Source organism: Bufo gargarizans, chromosome 2 (genome assembly GCF_014858855.1).
Source record: "Bufo gargarizans isolate SCDJY-AF-19 chromosome 2, ASM1485885v1, whole genome shotgun sequence".
In the NCBI taxonomy this organism is placed as follows: domain Eukaryota; kingdom Metazoa; phylum Chordata; class Amphibia; order Anura; family Bufonidae; genus Bufo; species Bufo gargarizans.
Window position 1 is genome coordinate 699,207,568 of NC_058081.1, and position 23,357 is coordinate 699,230,924.

The following is a 23,357-nucleotide window of genomic DNA, read 5'->3' on the forward strand; positions in this document are numbered from 1 at the left end:
GGTTAAATACTCCCTCCATGTCCCTGCCCCTTCCTCTTTTACGGAGAAGGCAAGCTGGTCCCGCCCTCCCTCCCTTTTTGCGGTTATTATGATTCATGATTATATGGTCATGCTGTTTTCTTTTCTTGGAGGTTCCTGGTTATGGACTGGAATTGGAAGTCACAGCTGGCGGCAATTTAAACAGAAGGAGCTGGAGATAAATGATTTGGCGCATGTGCCCCCTGGGGACAGGGGTTGGCACACCGCACCGGAAGAATGGTTGGGGGAGGAGCTCCATTTTGCAGTTAAAATGTTTTAAGCTGTGGCCGATTATCACCCAGTAAAAGCAAGTTGAAGTCATAAACGGTGTCCAGGTCTTTTGTTCTGGTAAGGTGGTGAAAGGTGGGAGGGAGGCCTGTGTTAAGCTCTTTCACCCTAACCCCTGTTCCTGAATACCAGCAGTCCTGTGTATGAACTCACCTACCTCTGGGGTCTGTTCATACTGGTAGTTAGTCAGGACTTTGATTAGGGTTTTCTAGGAGGTGTCCATCTCCTTTCCCTAGTGCCCAGGCCTTATTCTCTCACCCCTTTCCCACCTATTTTCGGTGTGGTGTTTCCCTCCCACACCCCGGCGTGACAGGTTGGTAGTTGGTACCTAAAACATGGCTGGCTTCTCTTTCAGATTTCTCCCTCGACATATGCTCTGTCCTTAGTGCTCTAAAGCCTCTTTCACACTTGCGTTGTCCGGATCCGGCGTGTACTCCACTTGCCGGAATTACACGCCGGATCCGGAAAAACGCAAGTGTACTGAAAGCATTTGAAGACGGATCCGTCTTCAAAATGCTTTCAGTGTTACTATGGCAGCCAGGACGCTATTAAAGTCCTGGTTGCCATAGTAGGAGTGGGGGAGCGGTATACTTACCATCCGTGCGGCTCCCGGGGTGCTCCAGAGTGACGTCAGAGCGCCCCATGCGCATGGATGACGTGCCATGCGATCACATCATCCATGCGCCTGGGGCGCCCTGACGTCACTCTGGAGCGCCCCGGGAGCCGCACGGACGGTAAGTATGCTGCTCCCCCGCTCCCCGCTACACTTTACCATGGCTGCCAGGACTTTAGCGTCCCGGCAGCCATGGTAACCACTCTAAAAAAGCTAAACGTCGTATCCGGCAATGCGCCGAAACGACGTTTAGCTTAAGGCCGGATCCGGATCAATGCCTTTCAATGGGCATTCATTCCGGATCCGGCCTTGTGGCAAGTCTTCAGTTTTTTTGGCCGGAGCAAAAAGCGCAGCATGCTGCGGTATTTTCTCCGGCCAAAAAACGTTCCGTTCCGGAACTGAAGACATCCTGATGCATCCTGAACGGATTTCACTCCATTCAGAATGCATTAGGATAAAACTGATCAGGATTCTTCCGGCATAGAGCCCCGACGACGGAACTCTATGCCGGAAGACAATAACGCAGGTGTGAAAGAGCCCTAACACGGGGCTCAGCTGGGCTAGTCTGATCTGCTCTAACCCCTCCTTCTCTATATAGAGGGAAGCACCAGCCCCATCTAGTGGTGGATGTGAGAATAGCCTTTTAACACCTTGCATGCAATTAATACAGTGAATGCATATACCAGTAAACTAAAACGGAGAATTTGCGTAAAACATCAAGATGTAGATTGACTGCCTGAAAATAACACTTAAAATATACTTTATTGAGAAATGTAAAAAAAAAAAATTCATTCTTTGGAATGGTACAAGCAGGGCTTTTAATGAATTTGTGTCACAATTAAACAAAAATGACCCGGGTCTGTTCTTCACAAGCGAAATTAATGAGACTCTTTTGACATTTCTGGATCTATCCATAAGTATTGATAGTTCCAGAAAAATAACTACGAAGATGTTCCGAAAACCGACTGCTACAAACACTCTACTCAGATGGGAGAGTGCGCATCCCAACATGCTCAGGTATGGTATACCAAAGGGACGATACTTGAGGGCTCGAAGCAACTGCTCTGAGTGGGTTGATTTTAAGCAGGCAGTGTCTGACCTGCAAAAGAGGTTCCTCCAGCGTGGATATCCCAGATCATGTCTCGCTGAGGCTTATCAACATGCCTCAGCGAGAAACAGAGCTGACCTCCTGAGCCCCAAAGAACGGGTAGTAGACGACAAGAAAGTCCGGATCATTGGCACATACGACCAGGCCAATAGGAAGGTCCGGGATATACTGAATGAATATTAGGGGCATTTTAAAATCGGACCTTATAGTTGGATATCTTGTGGGTGACTCCCCCCTGATAACATACAGGAGAGGCAGTAATTTGAGAGACCAATTGGTACACAGTCTGTATAGTTCTCCAATACAGTCCATCTGGTTAACCAACAGACCACCCGGAACGTTTAAATGTGGCCACTGTGTTGCATGTAAGGCAATCAAAAAGGGCGACACAGTAAAGAGTACCACAACAGGACATAGTTACAGCATTAGGTCCTTTATAAACTGTACGGTATCGTTGGCAAAACCAAAAGAGAATTTAGGAGACGTATTGGAGAACATCTGCTGAGTACTACAATGAGGATGACACCCCGATTTCCCAACACGTTATGGAATTTCATCCGGGAATGAAGCAGTGTGTTACGTTCCAAGGGATGGAGCATGTGAGGGGATCCCCAAGAGGTGGGGACATTGATGACCTCTTGTTACGTGAAGAGGCTCAGTGGACATTTACATCGCGGACGGTCTAAACGACTGCATTTGGTCTAAACGACTTAATACCATACACGTGTTATATCTGAATATACGCTGGCATTGGGGGATCGGTCAATTTCCCCCATGTGTACAGTTGTTTCCTCCCAGTAATCATTTATGACCAATTCAGTCTTGACAATAGTGGCTTTGTTATATGAGGTATATCCCATCGGATGTGACAGTTATATATCAGTGGGATTTATATAAAACTAAAAGAGGTTCATGTGGATTATAAACTATAATAGGTTTAGGGGGACCATATGTGATCTGTAGGTCCCTCATATTAAATTTATCCCGCTCTCCCTCATAATGGCCCCTTATGACTGCTTTTTTGTCCACCTCCGGTTGCTATTGGTGACGCTGCATTTGGGATAGTGTTGCAGGTGGTATCATAGTGTACCAAGTATTATGCCATTCTGCATTGATAAATGCCCCTTGGTTTTTCCTAAATACACTGACTGTATACTTCATGAATTGTCCCTGATGGTTCAGGCTATTTGTTGCCAATCAATGTGCGATCCCCGCTGCCTATAGCTCCGCCCAGGGGGAGTGTCCCCTTCTATATCAGAGCGGCTCTCGGTGGCTGCGCTACGGCCGTACCAGAGCCGGAGGCTTGTGATTCTCTGATGCTGCGCGTGCCCCAGAACTAGCACGCAGCGTCTTCTCCCTGTAGCCATAAGGTGTAGATGTTTGGCAAGTGTATGGGGCGATCTAAACACTATGCTCCTGATTATATGTCTCCGTGTTAGGCTACTTTCACACTCGCGTATTGTGAGGATCCGTCTTGTATCCGCGCGAATAATGCAAACGCTTGTATCCGTTCATAACGGATCCGTTTGCATTATTCATTCAAAAAAAAAAGTCCAAGTCAAAACAGATCCGTCTTGACTTACATTGAAAGTCAATGGGGGGGACGGATCCGTTTTCAATTGCACCATATTGTGTCAGTGAAAAAACGGATCCGTCCCCATTGACTTACATTGTAAGTCAGGACGGATCCCTTAGGCTCTGCATAGTCAGGCGGACACCAAAACGCTGCAAGCTGCGTTTTAGTGACCGCTAAAAAACACGCAACAGAGGCCAAACGCAGCCAAATTGATGCATTCTGAGCGGATCCTTATCCATTCAGAATGCATTGTGGGGCTGAACTGATCCATTGGGAGCCCTGAAACGGATCTCACAAGCGGACCCAGAAACGCCAGTGTGAAAGTAGCCTTAGTGGTGACATTGAAACGCGTTGAGCGAACGCGATTATAGGCAGGGATCATGTACATAACAATAGCAGTGATCTGAGATTGGGCTGGGCTGGTGCATGAGAGATAAAGCACTTGCCTGCAAGTATTCAGTCCACACTGTCACTGCTATTGTGGCTATTGCTGCTGTGAGGCGCCTAAAAGAATAGCGCGCCTAATTAGCTGCTCCATGATAACATGTAGCAGTGTGTGTCTCATAGTGGCCGCATAGTTCGTATTGCTGTATGCTACTTGGATAAGTATATGTCTCCATCTGCATAGTGTGGGAGAGGCAGGCCACACTATACATACAGCGGTGTGAGCCACTCTCTTGTTTTGGCGGGTAGCTACTTTTTTTTTTTTTTTTATACATTTCTCAATAAAGTAGATTTTAAGCGTTGAATGCATATACCACACAAAAATTAATTCTTAACAGTGGGATGTCTCCTATATTCTGTTGATGCTCTGCTAATAGTTAAAATTGAAAAAATAAAATAAAAAATAATTACATAGTTACATAGTTGCTAAGGCTGGAAAAAGACAAAAGTCCATCAAGTCCAACCTGTAATTCCACTATATCGACCCCTGGATCAATGTCCATCTTCCTTTTAAAAAAGGTGTTGGGACTAAGGGAAAGGGTGTGTAGGACAAGATTTATGTACATTGTCATAAGCCTCAATGTTATTTTGAATTAAAAAGTCATCTAAACCTTTTTTGAAGCACCTCCTATATTTGCTGTGACCGGCTCCTGTGGCTATTCCAGAGGTTCACAGCCCTTACTATAAAGAATGCTTGTCGCCTCTGATGACTGAACCTTTTTTTCTCCAGGTGTAGGGAGGGCCCCTTGTTTTTTGAGGGGGTTTAACACAGAATAGCTTGCGATCCACCGCCAGCAATAGGGCTTTACCAAGACCGGCGTCTAAAATGCCGGTCTTAATAAATGTGCCCCTAGATTTATTTTATGCAGTTATATAGCGCTACTATATTCCGCAGCACTTTACAGACATTAGCATCAGGCTGTCCCCAGTGGGGCTCACAATCTAAGATCTTTAATAAAACCGTAAGAGTACATGCACACGTTCAGGATTCATGTGCGAAGCATCCGCACTGAAATCCGCAGGTGTTCGCAGGCAAATCTGTGCAGTCAATCCGCATCAATTGGTGCGGATTTTACTAAGTGAATGAAGAAAATCCGGTCAGGAAAAATAAATTGACATGCAGGTCAAAATCCGTGCAGAAAAAAATCCACACCATGTGCATGGAGAATTTCAAATTCTCATAGAATGCAATGTACATGACCTAAGGTGCGGATTTTCCGTGTGGAAAATCCGCACGCAATCCTGATCGTGTGCATTTAGCCTAAAAGTCCCTCTTTCACTATCCAAAAATTGGGAGTTGTGTTTGCATGTTGTGTGTCTGATGTCTAATAACATTTGGATAAGGCTCCATTCACACATCCGTAATAATGGGTCCGCATCCGTTCTGCAAATTGCGGAACGGGTGTGGACACATTCATTCTCTATGGGGACGGGACACTATATGCTTTCTGCATCCGCATTTCCGGAGCGCGCCGCTGATCTTCCGGTCTGCAGCTCCCGAAAAAAAATAGAACATGTTCTATTCTTGTCCGCAATTGCGAACAAGATTAGGCATTTTCAATTATAGTGCCGGCGATGTGCGGTCCGCGAAATGCAGAATGCTCATTGCCTGTGTCCGTGTTACGGATCTGTGAATGGACCCTAATAGTGATGGAAGAGGCTTTGTCCTGATGCTGGCGATAGCATCTCTTTGATCCTGTCCATTCATGTGTTGTGTATGGTCCCGGATTCTCATCCCGCTTGCCGCACTTCTATAGGAGGCTCTGCAGTTAATATGAAATAAATGTACAGAACATGAAGCTTCTTTGTAGGCCGCATTAACTAGGATGAATCATGCATATATGATGTAAAGACACAGGCCCAGTCAGGGTTGCCACAGCAACACACCGGTGGCCATCTTACCAGTCGCCTTACAAGAGGCCAAACAGAGCTTCCTGTGAAACGTGCAGCACAAGAAGTGTTAAATCCTACAGCAGCATGAGCTAAATATGGTGGAAATCTTGTGTTTATTCTCACCTCAGCCAGCTGCACGTTACATAACTGTAATAATAACGCAAACAGCAATGTTTTAATTTATTCCTTGTTTATATGACACATAGACTTCTCAAAAAACCCACCTCACACGGCAAACATAAAGACTAAGGCCTCATGCGCACGACAGTTGTTGTTCTCGGCCTCCATTCGTTTTTTTTTTTGCATTTCAATGGGTCAGCAAAAAAATGCTGATAGTTCATCCGTTTGTGTTCCGCGCCCGTTGTCCGTGTTTCCCTTCAGCCAAATAAATAGTGCATGTCCTACTTTTTTCACATTTGCGGACAAGGATAGGCATTTATTACAAGGCATCTGTGGAAAAAAACGGATCCTCCTAAAAAACGGATGCCGCATCTGTTTTTTGGGGGCGGTCGCATAATTTGCGGACGCAAAAAACAAGTGTTGTGTGCATGAGGCCTAAAGAGCTCAATATCCAACGGACTATATTAAAAAAAGAGTATTATACCCTCCAGACTCTACAAAAAAAAAGAGCACTATACCCACAAGACTATAAAAGACCCGATACCCCCAGACCAGACACTACTAAGAAGGGAGCTACCATATATACCTACCACAGCCTACTATATCCTGGGCCACTGTGATCATTAGGAGGGCGCCAGCTGGTATAACCCATAGGAGGAGACATGGGACATGGTGAGTAAACCAGCGGCCATTGGTCACCAGCATAACAGTACCTCCCCTCTTAGGCTACTTTCACACTTGCGTTCAGAGCGGATCCGTCTGAGACGGATCTGCTCATATAATGCAGACGGTGGCTCCGTTCAGAATGGATCCGTCTGCATTATATTGTTAAAAAATTTCTAAGTGTGAAAGTAGCCTGAACGGATCCGTCCAGACTTTACATTGAAAGTCAATGGGGGACGGATCCGTTTGAAGATTGAGCCATAGTGTGGCATCTTCAAACGGATCCGTCCCCATTGACTAAGGCTACTTTCACACTAGCGTTCGGCTGTCCGCTCGTGAGCTCCGTTTGAAGGGGCCCACGAGCGGACCCGAACGCAGCCGTCCAGCCCTGATGCAGTCTGAATGGAGCGGATCCGCTCAGACTGCATCAGTCTGGCGGCGTTCAGCCTCCGCTCCGCTCGCCTCCGCACGGACAGGCGGACAGCTGAACGCTGCTTGCAGCGTTCGGGTGTCCGCCTGGCCGTGCGGAGGCGTGCGGATCCGTCCAGACTTACAATGTAAGTCAATGGGGACGGATCCGTTTGAAGATGCCACAATATGGCTCAATCTTCAGGCGGATCCGTCCCCCATTGACTTTACATTTAAAGTCTGGACGGATCCGTACGAGGCTATTTTCACACTTAGCTGTTATATGCTAAAATAATGCAGACGGATCCGTTCTGAACGGAGCCTCCGTCTGCATTATTATGATCGGATCCGTTCAGAACAGATCCGATCGAACGCTAGTGTGAAAGTAGCCTTACATTGTAAGTCTGGACGGATCCGCACGCCTCCGCACGGCCAGGCGGACACCCGAACGCTGCAAGCAGCGTTCAGGTATCCGCCTGCTGAGCGGAGCGGAGGCTGAACGCTGCCAGACTGATGCATTCTGAGCGGATCCGCGTCCACTCAGACTGCATTAGTGCTGGACGGAAGCGTTCGGGGCCGCTTGTGAGAGCCTTCAAACGGAGCTCACGAGCGGACAGCCGAACGCTAGTGTGAAACTAGCCTTACTCATAATTTTATATGGACCAGAAACAGAAGGTCTGGAGTAACAGTTGCGCAATACTACTCTGCAGGGCAAGACGCTTAAAAAAAAAATTGGGGATATCTAAAGAGAATAGGACGCACAACTTGTAACAGACCAGACTAATCTGCTTCAGGATTTCAGATCAATGAACGGGTGCTAACTTGTATGATTAGGGGCAGACTGGAAAAAAACTAAAAGAGGCCCTATGTTGTAGGCAGGTCCACACTGACAAAAGACGACACAAGTAGGTAACACAAGTAGGCGGGGCTAGTAAATACTATAGTGTAGCACAAAATGCCACCCCTGCAGAACCAACTACTACAGTGCAGCACAAAATACTGCTGCCCCCGCAGTAATGGAGGTAGTTACAGACTGTAGATTGAGCATTAGGCTCCTCGGAGGAGATTGACACTGGAAGAAGAACCTGAAAATGATGACCATACACAATAAGGAATGTAGAATTACTGGTTGTTTCACTGGAGTGGTTGGTGTAAGAAAACTGTCTCCAAAGAAGAAAAGATACCAGTGACGACTACCACGCCTCGTGCCCGCTTGACGTCACCTACGTCCAGCTCACGAGATGCGGTATGGTCACGGGTTACCAAAGTGGGTATGGTCACGGGTTACCAAAGTGTGACGTTACGCCCTTTAGAGGAGCAGGTAAGGTCAGCTTGGTACAGTTTACACAGACACCTCCTGTCCACGTGGGCACAGAGAGGCAACAAGCTGAGAGAGCCTTTTCACTGCTGCAGTGAAAACAGCGCTGTCTCAGCCCGGGTATCTGCCACCAGCTTCTCGTTTGATATAAGCCCGGTCCGCTAACGGGATTATATAGGGTCAGAAACCAACCCTCGGTAGCTTATAACTAGGCCGAAACACGGACATGGGGATTTGTGATCAAGATACAAGATAGCACAAGATTAAATAATATATTTAATCGCCTTAAGGGCACACTAGATATAACACATTATACACAGAGAATATATACAGTGGTCTGAGGTTACAAATACAGGTGATATAGGTACAACAGGGTCAAGCAGAGCAAAGGTCGGTTACCGGGTAGATGAAAGTTCCTTTGCTGTATTCACATGGAGGGCAGTGATGTCAGCTGGTTTCCAGGTCTCTCCAAACACATTTGCACGATGTGACCCCCTTTCAGAGAAGGACGCCGCCCGCTGGCTTGCATGGAATTATGACCTGTAGCCGGCCGCTCCCCTTCCCGCCTATGGGTAGGGTCCACCCCTCCTACTCTTGTGCTGGCAGCAAATGACACATAAAACCCCTTAGCGCTCATAGCTCCAGACCAGAATGTCGTAAGAAGATGGTTCTGGGTCCAATTGATCCGCCTGGGTTCCAGCTACAACTAGAGTCCAAACATGATACCGTTATTTGGTTTCTCTGGGGAGATATGTATCCCTGGCATCCCACCCTCAAAGACCATGGGCATGTACATCGTGGCCACCAGGACACAAATATGTATCCGGTTTGCGCCTGCGATGGTCGGGCGATTCATAATTCCTTATGAAATGTAGGTGCCAAAATGTCTGGGAGGTATCATTGCTCCTGGCAAGGGCTGATACCTCCTGCTGGGGGTTTTCCTGCAGGATCCGTGCTGTCTGACTGGAGGTGTGAAATGTAACCACATGTGGCCTGCTAGGAGTTTTCTGCTATCTGGCTGCGGCTTTGAAGCAGGGCCCGCCTGTGGAGCTTGATTTCCTCTGCCATCTTTCAGCAAATGGTGGGTGTGAGGACATGGCTGACAGTAAATATTAATCCATATTCCTCACAATACCCAATCATCATGACAAGTACAAATGAAAAGTCGCAGACAATTTTACAAGACTAGTTGATATGCTTCACCTGTCCATTGAACTGCAGGTGGTAGGCTGTGCAGACTTCTAATTTGATATCCAGCATTCTAAAGATAGATTTCCTGAACCTGGGTGCAAATTGGACTTCTCTACTGCAGCAGGCCATATAGAAGAAACATGTTTAATAAACAGGCTGGCACGCTTACTTGGAAAAGGAAGGCCAATTTAAGGAACAAAAAGAGGTGACATAGTCCCAGATGTCTTGGATCATCATAGCCCACCAATAATATTCTGAAATGAAGTTTAAGGTTTTGTGGAGGCTGGGTTGACCTGCTAATTTAGACCTACTGTATGTCCGCATGCCAGGACCTGCCTCCTCTTGACTATAGGAATATTTGTCTTACCTGAAGAAACATCCTTAACCAAGACAAGATCCGGGCTGATTTGATGATGTGTTTGGGGCTCCATCTCTTGGTTGGTAGGGTCATAGTCACAGGAGAGGGTATCTACCTTGATTATCTGCTCAGCTGATGTCTCCATTCCTTCAGAGCCAGCTTAAAGGCTTGCAATTCCCTGTCCTGGATTGAGTAGTTGCATTCTGTTGCTGAAAAAGGTAAAGGTGATCATCTTACCAGAGCAACTGTTCTGGGAAAGCACAGCTCTGCCTCTCACGGAAGACGTATCACCTTCAAAAAGATGCAGAACAGAGAAGTGCTTTAGAGGCTGAAATGCAGATTCAGCCTTAACTGTCCCTTTCTTGGCGCTCACATCTTTCTGGGTGAGAGAGGAGATAAAATCGGTGAGTGCGTTGAAGTGAGGAATGAACTGACGATAATAATTAGGAAAAGCTCAAGAACAGTTGTATCACTCTCAGACCCATAGGAAGCGGCCAGTCCAGGACTGCAGACAGTTTCCCCAGGTACATCTGTATACAGTACCAGAGTCTGAAATCACATAACCCAGGAAAGGAAGAGATGTTCTCTCAAAAAGGCACATCAAAAAGGGGTCAGTACAGAGATCTCCTCCATCATCTATTTATCCCCAGGACTGTGACTGTGACGAGGGGACATCCTCTGCGCCTCGAGAAAAGAAGGTTTGTACACAAACATAGAAGAGGATTCTTACGGTAAGAGCAGTGAGACTATGGGACTCTTTGCGAGGTGGTGATGGTGAGTACAATAAAGGAATTCAAGCTGGGCCTGGATGTATTTCGGGAGTGTAATAATATTACCGGCTATAGCTACTACAGAGAGGTCGTTGATCCAGGGAGTTATTCTGATTGCCTGAATGGAGTTGGGAAGGAATTTTTTTCCCCTTAATTGGAGAAAATTGGCTTCTACCTCACATTTTTTTTTTTTTTTGCCTTCCTCTGGATTAACTTGCAGTATAACAGGCCGAACTGGATGGACTAATGTCTTTTTTCGGCCTTGTGCTTCCATTGTGCCTCCGCTGTCAGGTGGGAATGCCACCAGCAGCACGTCTACCAGCGTGCGCTTGTACTCGCGCATCTTACGATCACGCTCCAGTGACGCAACTCGGCGGTCGTTGCGGAGACACTGCAGCATGTAATCGCTCATGTGTGCCAGGCTGCCCAGAGGCAACGAAAAGCTGTCCTCTGTGGGAGGTGTAGCGTCTGTCTCCTCTGTATCCCCCCCATCCACGCACCAGTGATGCCCATGAACTGGTCTGGGTGCCACCCTGCTGTGAACATGGTTTCCCCTCCTGCATCTCCTCATCCTCCTCATCCTCCAGAACTCTGCCCTGGCTGGACAATTGTTTACCTTGGGTTTGTGGGTGCAGGAACCCACCCTCGGAGCCACTTGTGAATGACTGGCCGGAAACCCTACGAAATGATCCCTCTTCCTCCTCCTCCTGTGCCACATCCTCTTCCATCATCGCCAGGAGCGTTTTTTCAAGGAGGCATAGAGGTGGGATAGTAACGCTGAGAACGGCGTTATCGGCACTGGCCATGTTGGTGGAGTACTCGAAACAGCGCAATAAGGAACACAGGTCTCGCATGGAGGCCCAGTCATTGGTGGTGAAGTGGTGCTGTTCTGCAGAGTGACTCATCCGTGCGTGCTGCAGCTGAAACTCTACTATCGCCTACCTGCTGCTGTCTGGCCAGCATGTGCAAGGTGGAGTTCCACCTTGTGGGCACGTCGCATATGAGGCGGTGGGCGGGAAGGCCGAAGTTACACTGCAGCGCTGACAGGCAAGCAGCAGCAGGGTGAGAACGCCGAAAGAGCGCACAGACGGCCCGCACTTTATGCAGCAGCTCTGACATATCGGGGTAATTTTTAAGGAATTATTAAACCTACAAACACCTCTCTGTCCAACTTTGACAGCGACACATACCACCTGTATAGTATCTAATCTATAAGCAAAAAAGCAAGTGGAGATAATATATCAAAATATCACTTTATTCTCGATTATAATAAATAAGGGAAAAGACAGGATGGAAAACAGTATACAGAGAAACATAGGGCAGTATACACAATTGCGGAACCATGTGCGTCCACACAAATAAGCATGGGTAGCCTACAGGTCAAGAAAATTTGGTGCATGAACAATCAATACTGCGTAGCAGATAAAGGATAAACCCAGCAAGTGGTATATGCTGTACAACAGGATCTATAAATCACGTATAGTTCATGGACCTCACATCAAAAATTATATAAACATGGACATCCAAGACTAAGACGTATATGATAAATGTCACAAATAAAAGCAGTCACTGGATATCAAGATATGATAATGTCCCACGGATGGTATCATGGGCCTAATATGGATGTGAAATGGGACCATGTATAGATATACCATAGTACTATACATGGAACGTACCTGAGGACATGGTAACTGCAAGGGTAAGCCCAAAGCACAAGACCTCGACGCGCGTTTCACCTCAGCAGCGCAGCGCATGCACGGCACATGCACGGCGTCATCTCAAAGTGCTCCGTGACGTCTGCATGCGCCGCGCATGCGCGGTACGCGGACGGGGAGGCACTGAAAGATGGCTCCGTGCATCATGGTGTTTCCGCGCCCGCTCCACGGGACCACAGGTTCTCGCAATCCAGGTAATTAAATTAGACTTTTACTTAGACTATATATACCCTGTCAGTCTGTTACTCAGTGTCTCCTGACGAAGCCGCTGAGGTGAAACGCGCGTCGAGGTCTTGTGCTTTGGGCTTACCCTTGCGGTTACCATGTCCTCAGGTACGTTCCATGTATAGTACTATGGTATATCTATACATGGTCCCATTTCACATCTATATTAGGCCCAGGATACCATCCGTGGGACATTATCATATCTTGATATCCAGTGACTGCTTTTATTTGTGACATTTATCATATATGTCTTAGTCTTGGATGTCCATGTTTATATAATTTTTGATGTGAGGTCCATGAACTATCAGTGATTTATAGATCCTGTTGTACAGCATATACCCCTTGCTGGGTTTATCCTTTATCTGCTACGCAGTATTGATTGTTCATGCACTCAATCTCTTCCACTTCTGGGGCAGGGCTAGGTGGATGGCCCTAGGAAACCCTGCTAACAGAGTCATCAAAAAGCAGAAGAGACTGCTGCATGACTTGGGGCTCAGACTGCCTGGCTAATTTGCAAGGGGGTGAGGTGAAAGACTGATGGACATTGGCTGCAGGTGCCAACTGTGGTCTTTCAGCAGGAGACTGGGTGGGAGACAAAGGGAAGGAACTGGATCCACTGTCAGCAACCCAATCTACTATCGCCTATACTTGTTCAGGCCTCACCATTCGTAGAGTAGCATTAGGCCCGACCAAATACCGCTGCAGGTTTTGTCGCCTACTCGCACCTGAGGAAGGGGTTTTACTTGTGCGTGTAGCTGGCACAGATTGACCACGTCCTCTCCCTGCAACAGGAGCTTCACCAGCAGCACCACGACCTGGGCCACGTCCCTTATTTGACGCTCTCCTCATATTTTTCAAATTTAGGATCTAGCCCTAAATGGGTGTTTAATTAATAGTAGAATAGAACAACAGTATGTAAAGGGAGTATCTCACAGGGCCTGAACCAGTGTAGGCCTGGAGTAAATATATATTTGCCCAAAATGGCTGTATTTCAAATGGCTGTATTTCAAATGCCTGATTCAAACCCCTGTATGTAGAGGGGGTATCTCACACGGTCTGAACCACTGTAGGCCTGAAGTAAATATATCTTTGCACAAAATGGCTGTATTTCAAATCCCTGAATCAAACCCCTGTATGTAGAGGGGTATCTCACACGGTCTGAACCAGTGTAGGTCTGAAGTAAATATATCTTTGCACAAAATGGCTGTATTTTAAATGCCTGATTCAAACCTCTGTATGTAGAGGGGTATCTCACACAGTCTGAACCAGTGTAGGCCTGAATTCAATATTGCTGCACCAAATGGTGGTATTTAAAATCTCTGAATGTAACCCAAATGTATTAAGGGTGTATCGCACAATGACATCTGCATCAAAGGCTGCCAACTAAATGTTTTGTGCCCAAACGAGTGTTTGTTTAACAACTGAATTTGACAGCAGTATATAAGCCTGTAATTTCACACGTGCTGATGCTGCAAGGCCTGAAAATACAGTTTTTTGTCAAAAAAGTGTGTTTTTCAAACCCCAGAAAATGATGGGTGTATTTCTACCTTAAATTGCACACTGACTAATACAGATGTTGTAGATTGCCAAAAAAGTCTTTTTTGCTAACAGAATATGAAAGCTGTATATATTAAACTTGAATTTAACACTTGCAGATCTGGAAAATACATTTTTTTGGAAAAAAAAAGTGTGTTTTTCAAACCCCAGAAAATAATGGGTGTTTTTCTAGCATAAATTGCACACTGACTAATACAGATGTTAGTGCAAAAATAGGTTACATAAAGAATGGCGTAAAGCAATGATAAAGCCCCTCACAAGAGCTTAACTCAGAAACTAATAGATAACCTATAAAAGGACACTGAGAGCTAATAAGCTATAAAAATATTGCTTTATTGAATATATAATTAAAAACATACAAAGAGATGACAGACAAATGCACGAAGTGCAGTACAATCCTGGGAGAGTTTGTAGAGTACAACAGTGTAAAAAGATAAATGACCTAATTGTAAATACTTATGTGTAAAACGGAACTGCCGTATGAAATATATAATAAGAGACTGCCCACTATTGGTAAGGATACAAATAGTATCAAAAGAGGTAAAGTGCAAGTGCAAAACTGCTATGTAAGCAGGAAAAAACAACAACTCTCCAATGTGGGTCTCTGAATATATATATATATATATATATATATATATATATATATATACACACCTGTTCAACTCAATTGAACGAATGGTAAAGTGCATGTGCAAAATACAAAAAAATCATAAGAAAAAAACATAGTAAATGTTTTTATCAAAGAGCAAAATCCGCAAAAAAGGTCAGACAAACAGGCAGGTAAAGAAGATAAGGTCACGTACCGTGTGTAAAGTAATAACAAATCCACAGGAAGACTGCACACCCCGACGCGCGTTTCGATTAGAAACCTTCCTCTGGGGGTACAGTCTTCCCACTGAAGAGAGCTCATTTAAATGTGTATTCCACCAATCCGAGTCCGTTAAATCGGACATGTGATGTCCATGGGATCAAAGATTTATAAGACGCAGGTGAATCGCGCGATGGCCGGTCGCGCAGATGCAGCTGCGTCTACTACTCAAGGACCTTCCATGACGTCAGTGACGTCATGATCCCGAGATGTTCGGCGGGTCACGTGATGGCCAAGCACGTGAACAGCGAAGTCACGGGGATGAGTCACGTGATCGTAACACACGGTCATATGATTCTCTAATAGTTCGGCCATCACATAGGAGGAAAAGATACATCATAAATTGTGAGTAAGTGATGAAAACATGAATGGCGCAACTGCATACTAAATAAAGATGCGGTATACCTAAGCATGATGGTGAAGAGTGAAATCATAATTGAATAAAGTGAAGTAAATCACAATTGCATGATAAACTCAAAAAGAAAGAAAAAAGTACATGATGACAAGTCAAAAGACATTCATAATGTTATTAGTAAGTGTCATGGTCTTACCTTCCTGCTGTTCTCCTTCATTTGACATGTGCTGGCGGCCATCTTGGTTTCTGGGTTTCTTGTAGCCTCCCACCCTGCGGCTTCTCCTTCCCACTGGGAGGAGCTGGATGCCTGGCTCATATATATAGGAGGTCTGTGGCTTCAGTTCCTTGCTTGGTCCTCCTGTGCTCACATGCTTCTAAGACTGCTGCTGCTTCTGGTTCCTGATCCTGGCCTCGTCTGACTACCCTGCTGGTTCCTGATCCTGGCTTCGTCTGACTACCCTGCTGGTTCCTGATCCTGGCTTCGTCTGACTACCCTTCTGGTTCCTGATCTCTGGTTTCGCAAGACCCTGCTTCGGTTTAGCCATCCGTTTGGACTTTTGCCTTACAGCTTTATTTTTAATAAAGCCTTCTTATTTCCACTCATCTCTTGTGTACGTCTGGTTCATGGTTCCTTGACATTAGGACCAAGCCATGAATTCTGACGGTACAGGGCCATCCTCGCTACCTACGCTGGTTGCCAGACTTGATCAGCAGGATCACCTGTTGGGTCGGTTCGCTGTGGCGTTGCAAACCCTGCTTGAACGCACGGCTCATTTAGCTTCCGTTGCCGATGGGTCGGTTGTCGCTCCTGGGCCCGCTCCTACTGCCGCTCCGGTTGTTGCGCCAGAGTCTACCCCGACACCTGTTGCTGTGCCTGCGGTGTTTCGGGGTATGACCGGTTCTGCCCCCCTTCCACAGCGCTTTGGGGGAGAGCCAACTCAGTGCCGAGGTTTCCTTAACCAGGTGGGCATTTATTTCGAGTTGCTGCCACATGCCTTTCCTACTGAGAGATCAAAGGTGGGCTTCTTGATCTCGCTGCTCTCGGACAAGGCCTTGGCCTGGGCCAGCCCTTTATGGGAGAACAACAATCCGGTGGTTGCCGAGTTTTCCGGTTTTGTTGCTTCTCTTCGGAAAGTATTCGATGTGCCGGCTCGTGCTGCCTCTGCTACGAAGCTCCTTATGTCCATCAGACAGGGTTCACGATCCGTAGCTGAATACGCCATTGAGTTTCGTACCCTGGCAGCAGAGGTGGGCTGGAATAATGAGGCTCTGGTCGCTGCTTTCTCTCATGGTCTCTCGGATGCCTTGAAGGATGAGGTTGCAGCTAAGGACCTACCAGTGGAGCTCGAGTCTCTTATTTCTTTCCTGATTTTGATTGACACCAGACTCAGGGAGAGACCTTCCTTTAAGGAGAGCCTTCGGAGGTCTTCTAACAGATTGGCGTCTACGTTTGCTGTCCCACCCGTGCCTCCCTCTCCTCCCACGCCTCCTGGGGATGACTTGTCTGGGGGTGAACCCATGCAGCTGGGGTTTGCTCGCCTGTCCGAGGGGGAGAGGGTACTCCGGAGACGCGAGGGCCGATGCATGTACTGTGGTCTCGGTGGGCATTTTCGGTTGGCATGTCCGAACCGTCCGGGAAACGCTCGCACCTGAGATCCTGTCGGGGGCAGATCTTGGGTGGAGTCTCCGCGTCCCCGGTTTCCCGTGTTGACAAACCACTGATTACTGTTGTCCTCTCCTGGGTCGGGGGCTCGGTGACGACCCAGGCGTTGGTGGACTCTGGTGCTGGTGGTTTGTTCATTGATAGTGTGTTCGCTGCCGCCAATTCCATTCCTCTGCAGCCTCGAGGTTCCCCACTGGCTCTTGAGGCGATAGACGGCAGACCCCTTTTGCCGCCACACGTGACTCAGGAGACCCTTCCAGTGGGGATGGCCATTGGTGCCGTTCACAGAGAGTCGGTCTGTCTCCAGGTTATTTCGTCTCCACACTACTCGGTGGTCTTGGGGTACCCCTGGCTCCAGAAGCATAATCCGACTTTCGATTGGAGATCGGCCGAGATCCTCTCGTGGTCACCGCAGTGTGGGGCTAGTTGCATCCATGGGCCTGTCAAGTTGCTGTGTACTTCCTCGGACTCTCTGTTGCCTCCTGAATACGAGGAGTACCGGGATGTATTCGATAAGGTGCGTGCGGTTGCCCTACCTCCGCACCGCCCACACGATTGTGCCATAGAGTTACAATCTGGTGCCGTTCCTCCTCGTGGCAAAGTCTATCCACTGTCGGTAGCGGAGAATGAGGCCATGGAGGAGTACGTGAGGGAGGCGCTTTCACGCGGACACATTCGCAAATCCTCGTCCCCGGCAGGGGCTGGATTTTTCTTTGTGAAAAAGAAGGGCGGTGAGTTGAGGCCTTGCATCGATTACAGGGGTCTCAATCGCATCACGATCAAGAACGCTTACCCGATACCCTTGATTTCCGAGCTGTTCGATCGCCTCAAAGGGGCCACGGTCTTTACCAAACTCGACCTGAGGGCGGCATATAACCTGGTAAGGATCAAGGCGGGCGATGAGTGGAAGACCGCGTTTAACACCAGGACCGGTCATTATGAATCCTTGGTTATGCCCTTTGGGTTGTGCAATGCGCCCGCAGTCTTCCAGGAATTCATCAACGATGTTTTCCGTGACCTGTTGCAGCAGTGTGTGGTGGTCTATTTGGATGACATCTTGGTATATTCTGAATCCATGGAGGCCCACATTCTGGATGTCAGACGAGTGTTGCAACGGTTACGAGAGAACAAGCTGTTCGGTAAGCTTGAGAAATGCGAATTTCACCAATCCCAGGTAACCTTCTTAGGTTACATCATTTCCGCTGAGGGGTTCTCCATGGACCCTGAGAAGATTTCGGCTGTCGTACAGTGGCCCCAGCCCAGTGGTCTTCGTGCCCTGAAGCGCTTTTTGGGCTTCGCCAATTATTATCGGAAGTTCATCAGGGACTTTTCCATGCTAGCCAAGCCTCTCACGGATCTGACCAGGAAGGGCAGTAATCCACAGGTCTGGTCGCTCGAGGCCATCCGAGCTTTTGAGGCTCTAAAGTCCGCCTTTGTGTCGGCTCCGATTCTGTCGCATCCCAACCCTGGGTTGCCTTTTGTCCTCGAGGTGGACGCGTCTGAGACGGGAGTAGGCGCCCTCCTGTCTCAGCGTAGAACACCAGAGGGTCCTCTGCTTCCTTGTGGGTTTTACTCCCGGAAACTGTCTTCCGCGGAGTGCAACTATCAGATTGGTGACAGGGAGTTATTGGCCATCGTGCAGGCCCTTAAAGAATGGAGGCACTTGCTCGAGGGCTCGGTGGTTCCGGTTCTCATCCTGACGGACCACAAGAATCTGACCTACCTCTCTGAGGCCAAGAGATTGACACCACGTCAGGCCAGATGGGCTCTGTTCTTGTCACGTTTTAATTACGTGGTCTCCTACCTACCCGGTTCCAAGAACATCAGAGCGGATGCCTTATCACGGCAGTACTCCGAGCTGTCCGGGGAGGAGTCGATTCCGACTTCGGTCATACCTCCGAATCAGATCCTGGCCGCCATTCGCACCAGCCTGACCTCTCCCCTGGGTGAGCAGATTTTGGCGGCTCAATCTGGTGCTCCCTCTGGGAGACCCAACGGCAGATGTTTTGTGCCTGAGGAGTTGCGCACCCGGTTGTTGCGAACCTACCATAACTCCAAGGCCGCGGGGCATCCTGGAAAGAATCAGCTGTCCTGGGCTGTTTCACGTCTGTTCTGGTGGCCTTCTCTACGTTCCGACATCGCCGCATATGTAGCGGCATGCTCCGTTTGTGCCCAGAGTAAGTCCCCTCGGCACCTTCCGTTGGGCCTTTTGCAACCCATAGCCACCGGGGAGCGTCCATGGTCACACCTGGGGATGGATTTCATTGTGGACCTCCCTGCATCCCGAGGCCATACGGTCATTCTCATGATTGTGGATCGGTTTTCCAAAATGTGCCACTGTGTTCCTCTCAAGAAGTTACCCTCTGCACAAGAGTTGGCCTCGATTTTTGCCAGGGAGGTCTTCCGGTTGCACGGTTTGCCCAAGGAGATTGTGTCGGATCGGGGGAGTCAGTTTGTGTCCAGGTTCTGGCGCGCCTTTTGCTCCCAGTTGGGGATTCATCTCTCTTTCTCCTCGGCCTACCACCCTCAGTCCAATGGGGCCGCAGAACGATCCAATCAGGCCTTGGAGCAATTCCTTCGTTGCTATGTCTCCGATCACCAAGACAATTGGGTTGACCTCCTGTCTTGGGCTGAGTTTGCCAGGAACACGGCGGTGAACTCTTCCTCTGGGACGTCTCCCTTCATGGCCAATTATGGGTTCCAACCTGCCGTGTTACCGGAGGTATTCTCTCCCCAGGATATTCCGGCTGTGGAGGATCACCTTTCCGTCCTACGTGCTTCTTGGGTACAGATCCAGAGGTCCCTTGAGGTCTCTGCGCAGCGCCAGAGACTCCAGGCTGATCGCAGACGAGCGCCCGCTCCTTCCTACCAGGTCGGAGACCGCGTATGGTTGTCCACCCGCAACCTCAACCTTCGAGTGCCCACTCCCAAGCTGGCGCCTTGCTTTGTTGGTCCCTTCCGAGTGCTTTGCAGGGTAAACCCGGTAGCCTATGCCCTTGCGCTTCCTCCTGGCATGCGGATCTCCAACGTGTTTCATGTCTCCCTGTTGAAGCCACTGGTGTGTAATCGTTTCACTTCCTCAATTCCTCGGCCTCGTCCGGTCCAAGTGGGCAATCGTGAGGAGTATGAGGTGAGCAATATCCTGGACTCACGCCTGGTCCGCGGCCGGGTGCAGTTTTTGGTCCATTGGCGTGGTTATGGTCCAGAGGAGCGTTCCTGGGTTCCCTCCGCAGATGTCCATGCTCCTGCCTTGCTCCGAGCCTTCCACGCACGCTTCCCTCAGAAACCGTTCCTTACTCCGCGGAGGAGGGGCCCTTGAGGGGGAGGTACTGTCATGGTCTTACCTTCCTGCTGTTCTCCTTCGTTTGACATGTGCTGGCGGCCATCTTGGTTTCTGGGTTTCTTGTAGCCTCCCACCCTGCGGCTTCTCCTTCCCACTGGGAGGAGCTGGATGCCTGGCTCATATATATAGGAGGTCTGTGGCTTCAGTTCCTTGCTTGGTCCTCCTGTGCTCACATGCTTCTAAGACTGCTGCTGCTTCTGGTTCCTGATCCTGGCCTCGTCTGACTACCCTGCTGGTTCCTGATCCTGGCTTCGTCTGACTACCCTGCTGGTTCCTGATCCTGGCTTCGTCTGACTACCCTTCTGGTTCCTGATCTCTGGTTTCGCAAGACCCTGCTTCGGTTTAGCCATCCGTTTGGACTTTTGCCTTACAGCTTTATTTTTAATAAAGCCTTCTTATTTCCACTCATCTCTTGTGTACGTCTGGTTCATGGTTCCTTGACAGTAAGTGACTACTGATGAGTGAATGTGTAAAAATGTAAAGAATGAAAAATTTAAAATCACTTAAATAAGGTAAAAAATGAATAAGACATAATAATAATAAAGTGAATATATAGACTAAATAATGCCATAAATAAAAATAAAATAAAAAAAGATAATACAATGCATGGTGTTCATAAATAATTAAAAGTGATAACTGATGTCAATCCTCGGATTGTATCTTTGGTGGCACAGATGGTCCAATGGAATGTACCCAAGATTCTTATAGGGAAATAGAAATAGATGTGTTAGCCTAGATATAAGAAAACATCATTAGTAACAGAGCTCGCCAGTGGAAAGATATGCAAGACATAAATGTGAACATGAAATCCTATTAAAAGAATCCAAAACTATAATAACTATAACTATGTGAATTTACATGTTCACTGTAGGAAGGGGGCATAAGACAGGGCATCATTGAGACCTAATACAGATGTTGTAGTTTGCCCCCCAAAAATGGTGATTTGCAATGTCCCAAAAGCTCAGATGCAGTGTTGGTGCACTGAGCATGCATAAATTGTCCGCCGCCGCCACCCACCTAACTAACAGAATTATCAAAGTTTTTTTTTTTTTTTGGTCAATGGCCTCAGGGCAGGGTAAAACGATTGTGTCCTGCACCCACACAACTATTTCTAGGTAGATCGCTGAGTTAGATTCTCTCCCTGAACTCACAAGTCCAGCAGCATCCTCTCCCTACACTTGTAACAGCAGAGTGACGTGCAGCGCTTATATAGAGCCTGGGTCACATGCTGCTCTGGCCAATCACAGCCATGCCATTAGTAGGCATGGCTGTGATGCCCTTTTGGGGCAAGTGGTATGACGATTGTTGATTGGCAGCCTTTTAAAAAGAGCCAAGAAAGCGCCGAACACCGAACCCGAATCTGAACTTTTACGGAAATGGTCGGGTTCGGGTCCGGGGTCCAAAAATACTAAAGTTCGGGTTCGCTCAACTCTACCAATTAGACCTTCGTCCCACAGATCCTGTCAAAGAGTTCAGAGATCAGTGACAGGGGATATTTGTTCTTCACTGTGATCTTATTTACCCCACAGTAATCTATGCATGGATTGATGAAAAAAGAAGAATCTGCCCAATGTGATCAAGTTAACCAAGTTAGTTGGAAGATTCCAACCTGGTAATTTGTCCTTAGCCCCCCAAAAGGCAGCCAGGCAGTGTTCCCTCTGAGATATGCATTCTGGAAAGGAGAAGGTTAAATTAAAGCAGCATACTAATGAGGATTAACAAGTCCAATAAAGTTTTCAACTTTTTTGCCCTCATACTATAAGAACAATGGTCCCTGCTCGCCGCATTCCTGCTGTACCCTGTCGTGCTACTCGCCATGCTATCTGGCATCCTGGCCTCAAGCATTCCCTACAGGCTGCCGCCACCCTGCGGCTGCCCAGTAATCCAGTTTCTGTCTTTTTAGGGCATGCGTGTGCTCACCTCTGCACGCACTTGTTAATCTATCACTAGCCAATGGCTAGGGGCCCCTGGGAATGCATCCTCTCCAGGCAGAGAGTGTCTGAGCTTCGTTGGGGACCAGTAAAGATAATGCTTCAGTGATTCATCTATGATTTTCCTGCAGTAAATCCTGCCTGTTTATTCAGTGTCTCCAGTCCTAAACCATTGCAAGAAAATTTATAAAATTTTTATTACTACTTACGACAAACCCATGTCCAAAAGTGTCCAGGCGCATACCAGACCACCAAAAATGCTGGCCAGGATACGGGATTAATAGCCCTAAATTACATGTCCTAAGACTAGGCTCTTAGCCCAGGGGCGACTCCTGATGGTGGAGGCCCCCTGTCCTCGAACCTGACTGGCAACTCCTAGTTTACCCTATTATATATGGGTTAAAAAGATCATTGACATAGTGGTGGGCTGGTATAGGCGTGGACAGAGAGGATCAAATACAAAAATGCACAGTGTATACAGCCCTGATGATATCAAATACCATTAGGTACACGGTGCAGTCAACTACAAATACATATATAAAAAAGACATTACAATATGTTACAAGTTACAATAATTAATGATGCCACAGAACTAATCTGTGTTCAACCCCAACGCGTTTCCCCCACGGTGTGGGATCATCAGGGGGTAAATGAAGTAAGATATTTAGATCGATACAAGAAAAAACATTGTCAGACGGGAGGAGGCCCAAATAGTATTGGCACATCCATAATACATCCGTCTAGCAAGTGGTGTCAAAAAGTAACATAATGGGATTAAAAGATTGGACCAGATGACAATCCTGGGAGGGATAGAGGGAAGAAAAATACCAAACGTCTTGATGTATAAAGCGCATGTATCTCACATAGGACAATCAGAGTGGATATTGTGTCTAGGGGAAATACAATACACAGATATGGCCACGACCGGTCTC